The 13,967-nt window shown below is 34.2% G+C and overlaps 1 non-coding gene across 1 annotated transcript; it reads left to right on the forward strand.

The window, feature by feature from the left end:
* The first annotated feature begins 12,595 nt into the window (after positions 1–12,595).
* On the forward strand, positions 12,596–12,669 carry TRNAT-AGU (transfer RNA threonine (anticodon AGU)). Its single transcript has one exon. It is a non-coding gene; the product is annotated as a tRNA-Thr (tRNA).
* The last annotated feature ends 1,298 nt before the right edge of the window (positions 12,670–13,967 follow it).

The raw sequence follows: 13,967 nt of genomic DNA on the forward strand, positions 1-13,967 counted from the left end.
AAAATGCAATAAAAGCTAGAAGAACTCTTTACTTGACTTAAAATAATAATAAATTATATTAACAAAGTATATTATTTATTAAAATCGTCCATTTTTATTTCGTTTCGATAAAGAGCGAAATTAAAATTACAAACCGTGAAAAACTAATGCAAACAATAAAGCACACCAAATAAGCTCTAGACTTATTTCATTATGACAGATCCCAACCCATAAAAGTTTGCACATTGTGGTAATATAAACTACGACAGAATTTGGACGGAGAAGATTTTACACGTGATGGTTGTGCCAGGTAATTTTGACTTTTGAACATGGTATCGGATATGACGGTCCACCTTAAAAGTGTAATTTGATGTTTTAAGCTAAGAACTATAGACTGTTAGCCAATCGCGTGTACCAGTTTGGAAAATTAAGAAAATATAATAAGTATTATATTTGAATTTGAATAGAAATATCACAACATATATTCTTAAATATCCAGAATATCATATGCCTTAACTTTATGTATAATATACAAAATATTGTATTTAATCTTATAGTGTAATAAACCATTGTAAAAACATTAATTATATTACGACTTTAATAATCAGCAAGAGCTGTTGAGGACGAATCACAGGAAAATAATGTTTAAAAAAGTTTCCTTAATTTGAAAAAAAAAAAAAACTTCACTGGATGTTACTTTTGGCCTAACAGAAACACTGCCACCACATTTATAAATAGTTCAGATTAACTTTAGTTTAAGATGAATTTAGTTGTATAATGTACCCAAGAAATTCAATAACACACAAACAAATATACTAGAAATGCATCCACAAATGCGAAATATCGATTTTCATTGAAATACATTTTTATTAAATCTTGTACATTATACCTTTCTAACACAAAATCAGACACTTTCAGTCTGTCCCCCGCTGATATAGCAGTAAGTCCACAGATTTACAACGCTAAAATCAGGGGTTCGATTCTCCTCAGTAGACTCAATAGATAGCCCGATGTAGCTTTGCTATTAGGCCTGGTATGGCTCAGCGCGTTAAGGCGTGCGCTTCGTAATTTGAGGGTCGCGGGTTCGCGCCCGAATCGCGCCAAACATGCTCGCCCTCCCAGCCGTGGGGGCGTTATAATGTGACGGTCAATCCTACTATTCGTTGGTAAAAGAGTAGCCCAAGAGTTGGCGGTGGGTGGTGATAACTAGCTGCCTTCCCTCTAGTCTTACACTGCTAAATTAGGGACGGCTAGCACAGATAGCCCTCGAGTAGCTTTGCGCGAAGTTCAAAACGAATACAACCAAGTTTTGCCATAAGAAAACGCGCACGCACACTTTCAGCCTGTTATGCTATAATTGCTATAACTTTGAATGAAGTTTTTGTCATTAATAGTCTACGTAGAGAATTTAGAAGAATTACAAATATATAAGGTTCGTTTCCCAACATATTACAATCATTTAAATATATCACGAGCAGAAAAATTAAACTGCAAAATTACATCAATAGAATGAATATTACATTTTTATCACCAAATCAACACACTAAATAGTACATATTTATATGTAAATAAACGAATGAACAAGTAACGTTCAGTTCTTTCATCAGTTTGTTAATTAACAACATTGCCTTAAGACATAGAGTTTTCTTTTCGTTGCACTCATTTAGACAGTACAAACTTGGCTAGAATATATATATGAATATACTATTAGTTGAACTTCCTTTAAGATAAGGAAGTCACCGCTAGTCATTTTTGTTGCATTGAAACTGAAACATTTCTCACTACAGGAAGAGAGATTAGGCTATTTTCAATAAATGTTGATTATTCAACTGAGCATTTTCACGATGTCTTTATTCATTGTTTCCTTTAAGCATGCTAATAATAGTATTCTACTTTGCTTTTTTGTCCAATTATCAGCGCTACCACAAAGGTGTTATAATTACATACCGCGTTTATTGGATGATAATTGATTCAACATTGTAAAAATGAAAGTTAGTGGCATTTTTTTTTTAAAAAAACGATACTCTAGATCTTTGCTGCCATTGAAATGGCTTCCTCCACTATTGATTACGTTCAATCTGATGGTCATAATTACACACCGTTGTGGTACCCTGCAGTTTCGATTATAACAAGATTTTGTGAAGACATCCAAAAACACACTTGTAAAACCATGTGTGAACGTGGCAGGACGTATTGATCGAATTAGGTTTTTGGAATTCGATTCAGTGCCATTTTTCTCAACAAAACTGCAGATGATTTTTTGACGTGTGGTTGAAACTCGTGAAAATTTGGTTTGAAAGTTGTTATTAACTTCAAATGCTTGTTTATTTGTTTATTAGCAAAACTAGGAGATATATTTTTACTTCATCACAAAGACGTTTTGCGTGAGATTTTCCTCTTTCATAAATATGTCACTGATTTTCTAATGAAACTGTTACTCTCAGCTGTGGTATTCCTGGGCTTGTTTTGCTTTACGATACCAATTTTACACTGTCATTTAGATTTATAACGTTTTACAATCTCGTTGTACGAATATCATTTTTCAAGAAGAAGATGTGATATATTTATATATACCTACAAACATAAGACTATTCTTGAAGATGTTGTTTAATTTTTAGCTGTTGACGACAATTTCTTGGTAGCATTTTTGGGTGGGACGAATGGTGGTCACAGATTGTATGATTTCTCTACGCCCATTACCGTGTGATATGCACTGATAAAAATTATGTTTCGAACTTTCATTTTATACAAGAAATGCTATTTAAAGCACTTTACAAAAGATTGAGGCTTTCAGTGAAAGGAAGCAGTTAATTTAAAAATTTGTTCTTTTAATATAAAAATGTCACTCATTTTATTTATATAACAAGCTGAGGACTACATTTTGAGGCGAAATGCTATTCTAATAGTTCGATTTTGGTTTCTTTGCAGGATACCTAAACTAGCTGTCTGTAGAAGCGTGACTCACACCTCGCAACACTGATGCAGGGCAGTGGCCATTTTTTATATCTCTAAGTTTTAACTATGACTTGTTCACAGGAAGCCATTACACAAGAATCTGAAAGATTCGTATGAGTTGGTAAAATTAAATGTGTACTTTTTACCTTACTACTTTCCAATAACATTAAGTTATATAAATATGTATGTACAAATCAGTAAAAAATGTTCATTTCAGTTCGATATTTACACTCAAGTAGCTATTCGTTGCTATATGTACAATTTAATCTGAAAGCTGTCTAAGTATCTATAACTGTATAAACTATTGAAGTAGCTTTTCTTTCTTCAGACTACTATATTACCAAACTGTGTACAACCATCTTGTACCAGGACACTAAAAGACATAACATTTTTTTATTCCAGGGAGAGCAGGTGGGTACCACTAAAGCTACTGAAACTTTCTTTGCCATGACAAAACTGTTTCAATCCAAAGATCCTGTCTTACGTCGATTAGTGTATCTTGGCATCAAGGAATTATCCAGAGTTGCTGAGGATGTCATTATTGTTACCAGCAGGTAATCTTTTCTGTTAGAATCTGGGTGACTAGAATTAAATACATCTTAAGTAAATAAAGACATGATTGGAATCGCAAGTTTATACGCTGGAGGATGTTACAAATTCTGTGTGTTTGTATATTACTACATAAAGTAACTTGATTCTTTAAAGACGTGTATTTTGGTATTTTGACAGAAATACAGTGAGTAAAATGTGTAATACACATGAATTTATTATTTATTTTGACCAAGTTTTTTTCTTGTTTCATAGTTTGACCAAAGACATGACAGGAAAGGTAAAAAATGTTTTCTTTCTTTTTATATTGTTTATAATTAATTTGCATACGACTATAAAAAGGTTTACTATATATACTTTATGTCGTTTTTATAAAGAATGGTTGACCCACAATACCAGAGTTAAATTACAAGTAAAGTTTTAGTGTAAAGTATTCCATCGTTCACAGACACTGCAAAAGATAATTAGTTTCTTTATAATTTCTTAATTACCTTGAGAATCATGTTAAGAATTCAAACACTTTTATTAACAAAATATATAAATTTTATTTTGATAAGTACAGAAAATCTAAGTGTAAAACGTAACAATAAATTTAAACGAAACGGCGCTAGTATACTGGACAATCACAGGTATGTAACTTCTAGTGAAATTGAGTATTTGTCAGGTTCAGTTTTCTTTAATTACCTGTTGGCTTGAAACAATCTGAAACAATAACCCTTTACTATTTTAAGATTAAGAATGTGACAAAACATAGATCTAGCAGAAAGAAAGTTTGCTTGGAAGCCTCACAAAAAAAAATGTATTATAAAAATATTAAAGATATTCTTTGTAACCTAGAATAATCTCCAAGTTTTTTTTTATAAACTAGATCAATTCTATCAGCTTCGTTTACACTGGGATTGTTTTAAAAAAATTTGCAGTTATCTATAAAAGAATTGTGAAATCGAAGCAAAAACATACTACTGTATTCTATTCTCCAATGTTTGGGAATTGAAGAGAAATCCTTCATTGCACATACCATTCACGTTGTTCGCAAAGAGGATAAGCTGGTTACCACATGAGACCGTGGGCTGGCCTCACCATTGGCCTCACACTGCATGAGGTTCGATATTTCGACAAAGAAAATCATATTAGAATGTGGTGATATGTACAAGTTGGGTCGATTCTTTAGAAAGTTCTATTATAACATCTAGCCGTTGTTAAGTCTAGCATAAGTTACTTTTATGAGCTCCGTCTAAAACTGATAATTTTCCAACAATGTGCAAACACACTTATTGTAGCTTGACATTACAATAATAATGGATCATAAACATTGCACAACCATCATCATTGATTTTGTAAAAATAACATCAAAACGAGATCACAATTTCAGCATCATGCATTCTGAAACTTCATCTTTAAATCAGTTCAAAAATCCTGCTAACATCTTGTAAAAACGGATAAACTTTCCCTTTCTTTTAAGAAAAGAATGTTTACAATTTTGCTTTTGTCATGTGTTCATTAATATTTTATTCAAAAGGTTCTAATGTTTAAAAATTAATCATACTATCCACCTTGTGCAGGCCCGGCTTGGCCAGGTGGTTGGACGCTCGACTCGTAATCTGAGGGTCACGAATTCGAATCCCAATCGCACTAAATATGTTTGTTCTTTCAGGCGTTGGGGTGTTAAAAGGTGACGGTCAATCTCAGTGTTCGTTAGTAAAAGAGTAGCCCAATAGTTGGCGGTGGGTGGTAATAACACTTACACTTTTGAATTGGGGATGGCTAGCACAGATAACCCTCGTGTAGATTTTGCGTGAAATTCAAAAACAAATAAACAAATTATCTTGCACGTGTTATGAGAGAGAAATGTCTCAGAATACTTGCCTAAAGTTACAGAGGGAACACCTGCACATAGCTGTCCATAATACTGAGCTGACAGAATAGACGGAAGACAGATACTCAATAATACCCACCGCCAATTCTTTGGCTATTCTAGTCTGAATGAATAGTTAACTTTGATTATAATTCTTATAGCGCACAGACAGCCAAAATGCGGAAAGCGTTTATTGGCAGAATGTCACTAAGCATATACAATAGAATTCAAAGTGGCACAACGATATGTCTTCAAACTTACACCGCTAGAAACTGGGTTTCAATACCCGTGGTGGGTAGAAGGAGGATAGCCCATTGTGCTTAATTGCAATCAATTAATCAAACCAAGGTTCAATTTATTCAAGCGACTGTTGTTGTTGTTTGTTTGTTATTAACGGCCCGACATGGCCAGGTGGGTTAAGGCATTCGACTCGTAATCCGAGGGTCGCGGGTTCGAATCCCCGTCGCACCAAACATGCTCGCCTTTTCAGCCGTAGGGACGTTATAATGTGACGGTCAATTCCACTATTCCTTAGTAAAAGAGTAGCCCAAGAGTTGGCTGTGGGTGGTGATGACTAGCTGCCCTCCCTCTAGTCTTACACTGCTAAATTAGGGACGGCTAGCGCAGATAGCCCTCGAGTAGCTTGGCGCGAAATTCAAAAACAAACATTGTTTGTTATTAAACACAAAGCTACACAATGGGCTATCTGTGCTTTGTCTACTACGAGTATCGAAACCAGGTTTCTAGTAGTATAAGTCTGCAAACATACCACTAGGAGGCCATTCATACGAAATACAAATTAGAATTTTTTAAAAATAAATGATGATATACAAATGCAGCCCATGTTTTTCAACATTTTAATTTTACGTTGTGTCTAGAATTAATTAAAATATTCGTTTTTTATTCTGATTGTAATTTGCACCGCCCGACTTTCAATTTACAGAAAAATGCTTGAAAGCAACAAAAAATTAATTTCTACAACTTGTAATTCATATTGATATATAAGTTTCTAGTGTATAGATACATGGCACAATAATTAGAAACATCATAATTAGCATTAATTCCTATACATACTCTATACAGCTGATACAAAATTTAACGTTCTAGTAGCAAAATACAGTTCAGCTTTCAGCAGATATTATCACAATAATAACACATTGTTATTATTGTCTTCTCCCAAAACATTAATATTGTAAAAATCGTTAGTATTTAGCAAGTATAACAACACTTATTCTGGTATTAATGGTTTTCATCTATTCAAGCCAAGGTTTCAAGTAACCGAAAGCTTTGATTTCGATTATGTTCTGCTACAGTGAAATAAAACGACTGATCTTGGTCAAGATTAAGTTTTGAGGCATGGTGTTGTTACAAAGCCAAATTATATATCACAGGAAGCCTAAATCTAAGATAGAAAATTTTGAATATTGCTAACGATCCTCCAATAATTATAATATTTTTGAAAGTTACTAACCACGTAGCTCGAGATGATTAACATTTCTTTCAGCAGCAAAAATAAAAGAGAGAGAGAAATACAGATAGCGGTGTACGTACCCCTACCACAGCAAGCAAAGCGCGGCATATTATAACAGGTGGTAGTCTACGAAAGCAAAGTTCAGTGGCAAAAGTCACCCACGTGTCCCAAGAAACGGTAGGCAACATAACCCAGAAGGATCTCCTTTGGGAAAAACAGCACCAGTCACGTGTACACAAGTCGCTTCCGTGACTTGTCCGTTCAACAGTCGATTATTTCAAGCAGCTGCTGGACAGTGAAAAACATGCTTGTCTAGTTATCAAACGCAGCTCCTAAGAATTTTTTGCGTTCAGGTTGTTGAAACGTATACTGCGAAACTACAACTTTCGCATACTAGATTCCTTACGGAGGGCAATCAGAAAGTAATATTGTACATTTGACATAACAGCCTTACGATGGAGCATTTTCAATGAAAACTACGCTGCAAGGTTTTTGCCAAGATGCACAGCCATCATTACCGAACGTTGTGACACATATTGCAACGGCGTTGTGAGGCTCGAAAATCGTCATAACATAGCACACTCAACCTCTATATAGTGATATATCGTCATTTATTCACTTTGTCGAAGAAGTAAAACGCATACAAAATGTGATTTTTTTACAGTTTATATCGAAATGAAAATTGAGGTAAATAAACTAAAATATTTTATTTCACTGCTTTAGTCTATCTAAGATATTCCAGTGAATGATTAAAACGTTACTTATATAAAATGAAATATTAGTTTAAACAGTATGAAAGAAACAAAAACGTTAAACTGATCAAAAGTTGTTTTCTGTTTAAATTAGGCAGACAGTAGACAATACCTTAAAATGGATATCGTAAAGAAGGCTAGATTAATAGCATACACTTCCCGATAGATGTTAAAATGATATACCAAGTTTCCATGATATAATCTGATTCTAAAGCTGTTAAACTGTTGATCTCTTACTTCAAACAATGAAGGAACATGCCAAACTACAAATGTTTCACATATCATAAAAGTAAATTTAAATATATGACAAAAGTAAAAAGGTACAGTCAGTGTAATACTATTTTTTAAGAGTATTTGAATGAGCATGACCTTAACTAAGGAAGTCTGGATCGTTGTCTAGAATAGTTTAATTAAAACTAATACCTGTCTATGTTAAAAGTTATGTTAATTTTATTCTAATATGATGTGTATACAGTATTCTGATCTTTATTTGAATTATTATTGTTATTTATGCATTTTATTGTAATTGCTACATATGATTGTACTCGCAACAAGACCTGATGAGAAATAAAAAAATAACCTTCAAAACAGTTCTTGCTGTTTTTATTCTCTGAATAAAGTGAACATTTGCATATAGTGGTTGGATTCTTAAAATCTTAAGAAACAGTTTATTTCGTTTGCCGTGAAGCTTTTATCTGCGTTTATCAAAACATTTTCGATATTGTCTTGGTTACTATCAGACATTCATTAAAATCAACATCGACGCTGTCATCCAGGGTGAAAAAAAAACAACCCAAGTATCCTAACAGATGGACTTCATTCAATATATTAACTCAATTTAACGCCCACAAAATAAAAGACCTCTGACAAGCACAAAATTTCAGTTGGCATCTCTCTTATCTTTTTCAATTTTTCATCGAAACGAGTCTATCATTTGTCAATTACTCTGGGGTACTATAAAATTAAAATAAAATCATATGCTTTAAATCACGTATTAACCCTGTTTTCTAACCAGGTGAACAATCATTGAACTGTATTTTTCACGTCCGATTACTTGCACTAATAAATACAGCACATGAAGACGCATCTGTTAACTACAGTAAAATTGATTTTCTCTCCGTGGTAACGGTTTCTAGGACAACATGATCATCATCCGTCTGTCATAGAACAAAAATACTAATTAATCGATATTTTAGTTGACATGTCCTTACACATCCTTTATTATAAGAATAGATCAGATTTTTATATCAATGAAAATAGAAAACCAATTTTCTTTTCAATATTATTGTTTGAAGAATATAGAATATTTCTTCCCTCTATATCTCTCTACCCCCAGAGGCACAGCGGTATGTCTGTAAACTCACACCACTAGCAACTAGGTTTCGATAACCCTGGTGGGCAGAACAAAGATAAACTATTGTGTAGCTTTGTGCTTAATTCCAAACAAACTACATCTTCCGCAGCTAGAATCATCAAATGATACTGCAAGACTGAAGCTTATGAAAAATTCATATATGCATGCAGACTTCTTTTCAGTTCCTGATTCAAATTTAGAAACGTGTAAGAGTACCTGAAAATTATCACTTTTATCCATAAAATGTGAAACATCGACAAGCTGAAATCGACTGTCAATTCTATTTCAAAGTAGTCCTAAATGTAATAAGATTTCGGGGTCTATTCTGTTTGTTCTTTAGTTATCGTTTCTACCCTCTGTTTACAACAAGCATTACACAACGGACTTCACGTGTAAATACAGAGTGGTGGGCCTAATTCCAGCTGTTCAAAACATTTGAATGAAACAATAATCCGTGATGACGAGAAAACCACTTGTAGAGAATTATATATTTTAAAACGGCTGGTATGGGTAGAGAAAGCACTAGTAGAGGAGCGAACAACGTTTCGACCTTCTTCTGTCATCGTCAGGTTCACAAAGAAATTTGAATGAAACATATCTGCATCAGGTGAAATATGTTGTGCTTATTTTCTATAAATTGTCAATGATAAATAAATTAAAAAATCATATTTTCCAGTGTCAAGGCTTGTATAATAGCTTACTGTATTTGATATCGAATTCTCTCATTTCATCTTTTTTTTTATCAAAGTGGAACAGGCATTCTTAATTATTATTACTATCTAAAAGACGTTTCGCAACAAAGCCTAGAATTAAATTCAAAGAGAAAATTTTAAATTAGTAAATGATAAATATACCTGCCACTGGTGTTCTTATTAATATTTTATATAAAATACTCTATTAAAGTAGATAAAACTCAACCCTTTAAGCGTTTCGTGGCTGAGATTTTATTTTCAAAAGTAAGTTACCAAATCTAAGACAACTTGTATAACAGAACTCGTTGTGCGGCTAATGAATATCCATTTGTTAATAGGAAAGTGGCCTGGCTATCCAGGTGATTAGGACACTCGATTCACAACTTGAGGATCGCTAGATCGAATCCCCGTCACACCAAACATGCTCGCCCTTTCAGCTGTGTGGACGTTATTATGTGACCGTTAATATCACTATTCGTTGGTAAAAGAATAGCCTGAGAGTTGGTGGTGGGTAGTGGTGACCAGCTGTCTTCCCTCTAGTCTTACACAGCTAAATTAGGGACGGCTAGCGCAAGAAGCTCTAGTGTAGCTTTGCGCGAAATTCTAAGATAAACAGTTATTACTATAAGCAATACATTATTAGAAAACTATCGCAGTTGATAGTCTTTTCTTGAACTAACACTTACGTTAGTGTTGTAATAAGAAATTTGTTAAGAAGGCTGAGAATTCAAAACCTCAAACCATTATATTCAATAGTGTGTTTGTGTGGTTTCTCATAACACACGTTGGATTATCTGTTGTGTTCACCGAGAGAAATCGAGCCCCTACTTTGAGCATTGTAAATCCGGAGAGTTACATCTGTCCTACCGGGGGACACTTTATACAATACATTTATTAAAGTATCTTTTACTTCAATATATGAATGACAATAACTTGCGAGTTTATTTCGAGATTTTCGAATATTAATGACTTAGCATTTCATGTTTTCAATCTTTATTTAGAGGTTAAGAAGTAATCAAATTCTGTAAACTTTATAAGTTTACACTAGTTGCAGTACATCTGCAAAAAGTACAAATTTGAAGGAAGATAACTGTTTAACTGGAATCGCAAAAGTGTTTCTTGAAGGTACTTGGCTTGCACAATACTGGTTAAACACAACATATTATAATTTTGGATAATCTAACATCTGATGTATTTTTTTTCAGTTATTTGTATTTATCAAACTTCTTAAGTATTGTTCGCAATGAAAGAACATTTGTGCAATATTCAATAAGTATATAATGTGTTTCAGCATTTATCTTTTTAGCCGCGGCACAGCGGTTCAGAGAATTACTCTGAGTTTTTCCAAGTATAAACTTTTAGCTCACAGATCCATCATCTCTTAATCGATTTGAAATCTAATTACGATTTTCGACTCATCAGGTCAAACCTTTCAGTTGACGTATTTCACCACGCCCAAGGTCTTATAGGTTAACTTACTCTTCCACTGCCTACGTGAATTTTAGTTTAGTAGTAGACTGGTAGAAATCCTGACAAGTAGTAAACTCTCATTCGATATGTGCATGTTCCACGCTTAGTATTATTGGTGCATAAAAATATAGATCATAAAAAGGGAAAAGAAAGGTCTCATACACTAATTTACTCTAATTCTGTCCAAAAGGATCGGTATGGCCAGGTGGTTAGGGAGCACGCCTCGTGATATGACGGACGTAGATTCAAACCCAGTTACACTAAACATAGTTACCCTTTCAGTCGTGGGTGCGTTATAATGTTTCGGTCGATCGCACTATTCGCTGGTAAAACAATAGCCCAAGAGTTGGCAGTGGGTGGTAATGACTAGGTAGCGTAGATACCCCTGGTGTATTTTGCGCGAAAATAAAAAAACTAACAAACATATTCTGCAAAAAACAACATTAAGTGCCGCAATTATTGAGGATTTTCTCTGGTTTTATGACAGAATAATGAAAAATAACTCTAACTAATACGGTTAAAACAACAAGGGCAGGTAAATCTGTGTTGGTTAATAAAATGTTTCTAAATGTCCTATCATGTAGTTGCCTTGTGGGTTGTATCTTGATTTCATACAATAGAGTAATTGTCGTGCAACACAATAGCAGTTAGTCTGAAGCAAGATGAAGAGAGCAACACTTTATTTTAATATTATCAGAACTATCCTGTCTAAAGGATACTTCCAAAAAAGAGGGGTAATGTTTTAAAGTGGTTGTTACAGTTGTTTGCAAAATATCTGAGTACAAAAGAACCATTAGTAGGGCTAACTTTATAGGTTTTATGACCTTGTTCATGTAATTCGTATAACAGAAACACTGCTAACATGTTTTCAGCATTTTCATTGGCTGTATCACACTTTAAAATAAGGTTTCTTCTTAAACCATTTTGCCAGAAGACACTTAGAGCAAAGTAAATCAAGGTATTTTGTTTATTTTCACGACTTATTGAAAACTAAAAACATTTTTTTTATTTGTTTGTACTTAAGGCAAAAACTATTCAATGGGCTATCTGTGATGCGCCCACTACGGGTATCAAAACCCGCTTTTTAGCGTTATAAGCCTTCAGACTTGAAGTTGAGCCACTGAAAGGCTCGGGTAAATAGCCAGTGCTTATCGTTCTGGAAAGATATTAGATAAGTGAAAGCATTACGGTTCGACTAATACTCATCCGCCACTCTTACTGTCCCGTCATGACCAGGTGGTTAAGGTACTCGATTCGCAATACGAGGGTTGCGTGTTCGAATACCCGTCACACTAAACATGCTCGCCTTTTCAGTCCAGAGGATGTTATAATGAGGCAGTCAATCCCCCTATTCCTTGGTAAAAGAATAGCACAAGAGTTGGCGGTGAATGGTAATGACCAGCTGCCTCCCTCTTGTCTTATACTGCTAAATTAGGAACGGCTAGTGCTGATAACCCTCGTGTAGCTTTACGCGAAATTCAAAACGAACCAAACCACTCTTACGATAAAACATCTAACGGCACCGTGGCTTAGTTGGTTAAAGCGCCTGTCTAGTAAACAGGAGATCGCGAGTTCGATTCTCGCCGGTGCCTTCAAACAGTTTATCGAATTAACTTCGTGTTTCAAAGATAGATTTCGAAGTATGACGAGAAATCTATTGCATCTGTGTATAAAACAACTCGCACGCAGTAGTGACAGTTTGAAGGAACAAATATTATTATTAATTAGCTTTTACCGAATAACAAAGTTTCAGTGAATACTTAACAAGTAGTGTAATATTCAAACATCAACATGCTTCTAATCTGACAATAGTGGACCTGTTAAGAAGACGTGCAGATGTTTCTTAAGAGTAATAACTCTATCATTGAATCTTAAAGCATCAGCACGTGTGTGAACGTTTACAAAGGTGCTTCATATTTCACGTGAGTGTCCTATGTCATGGTAGTAATGATGAAAGGCAAGAAATATTTTATTAGTCAAAGCAACTTGTATATTTTACGTAATATTAAGTTCAAAGAGTTATCAATAAATACGGTAGCGCTCTTTAGTAGGAATGAAACAATATGGAGGTTATAAAAATCATCTGTCAGAAACCACCTTCAAAATATATTAATATTAACAATGACTATATCACAGTATTGGCTGAACAAAACTGAAACTTATTGTACTTATAATGCCAATCCCCATCACATCAAACATGCTCGCCCTTTCAGCCGTGGGGGCGTTATAATGTAACGGCCAATTTGTTGATAAAAGAATAGCCCAAGAGTTGGCGGTGGATGGTAATGACTAGCTGCCTTCCCTCTAGTCTTCCACTGCTAAATTAGGGACGGCTAGCACAGATAGCCCTCGAGTAGCTTTGTGCAAAATTCCAAAACAAACAATTCTTGTACCGAAAAGGATATTAGCGTGTGTTGAACGACGTGCTGCTATAGGTTTGTAATTAGATTTCAGGGTTGGTTGGTAGAGAGCTTGATGAGTGATAAAACTGAATTAGGTTAATGTGTGCCCCACGCTTGGTGTTGCTGCTGCACAGATATATAGTTAGTAATGACTAAAAAAACAAATGTAATAAAACAAACATAGAAAGTTTCAATGATATAAAAAGCATTGAAACAAGAAAGTCAAAACTACAAAAATTGTGTTACTTAAAACATAAATATTTTCAGTACTTTCTACCTAGTTAGATTATGTATGCATCTATACCTACCTGACGTTATAAAATGTAAAACTTTCTTACTATACTTGTTTGTTTGTTTATATCTCATCTATAACACTAGATAAAAAGCAAATTTTTCTATTTCTTTCTTTAATCAAAATTCAAATAAACCAGGATTAACATATTATATATATACATACACCACACTCCTAGTTGCCTTCCCTCTAGTCT

Source organism: Tachypleus tridentatus, chromosome 8, assembly GCF_004210375.1.
Source record: "Tachypleus tridentatus isolate NWPU-2018 chromosome 8, ASM421037v1, whole genome shotgun sequence".
Classification (NCBI taxonomy): Eukaryota; Metazoa; Arthropoda; class Merostomata; order Xiphosura; family Limulidae; genus Tachypleus; species Tachypleus tridentatus.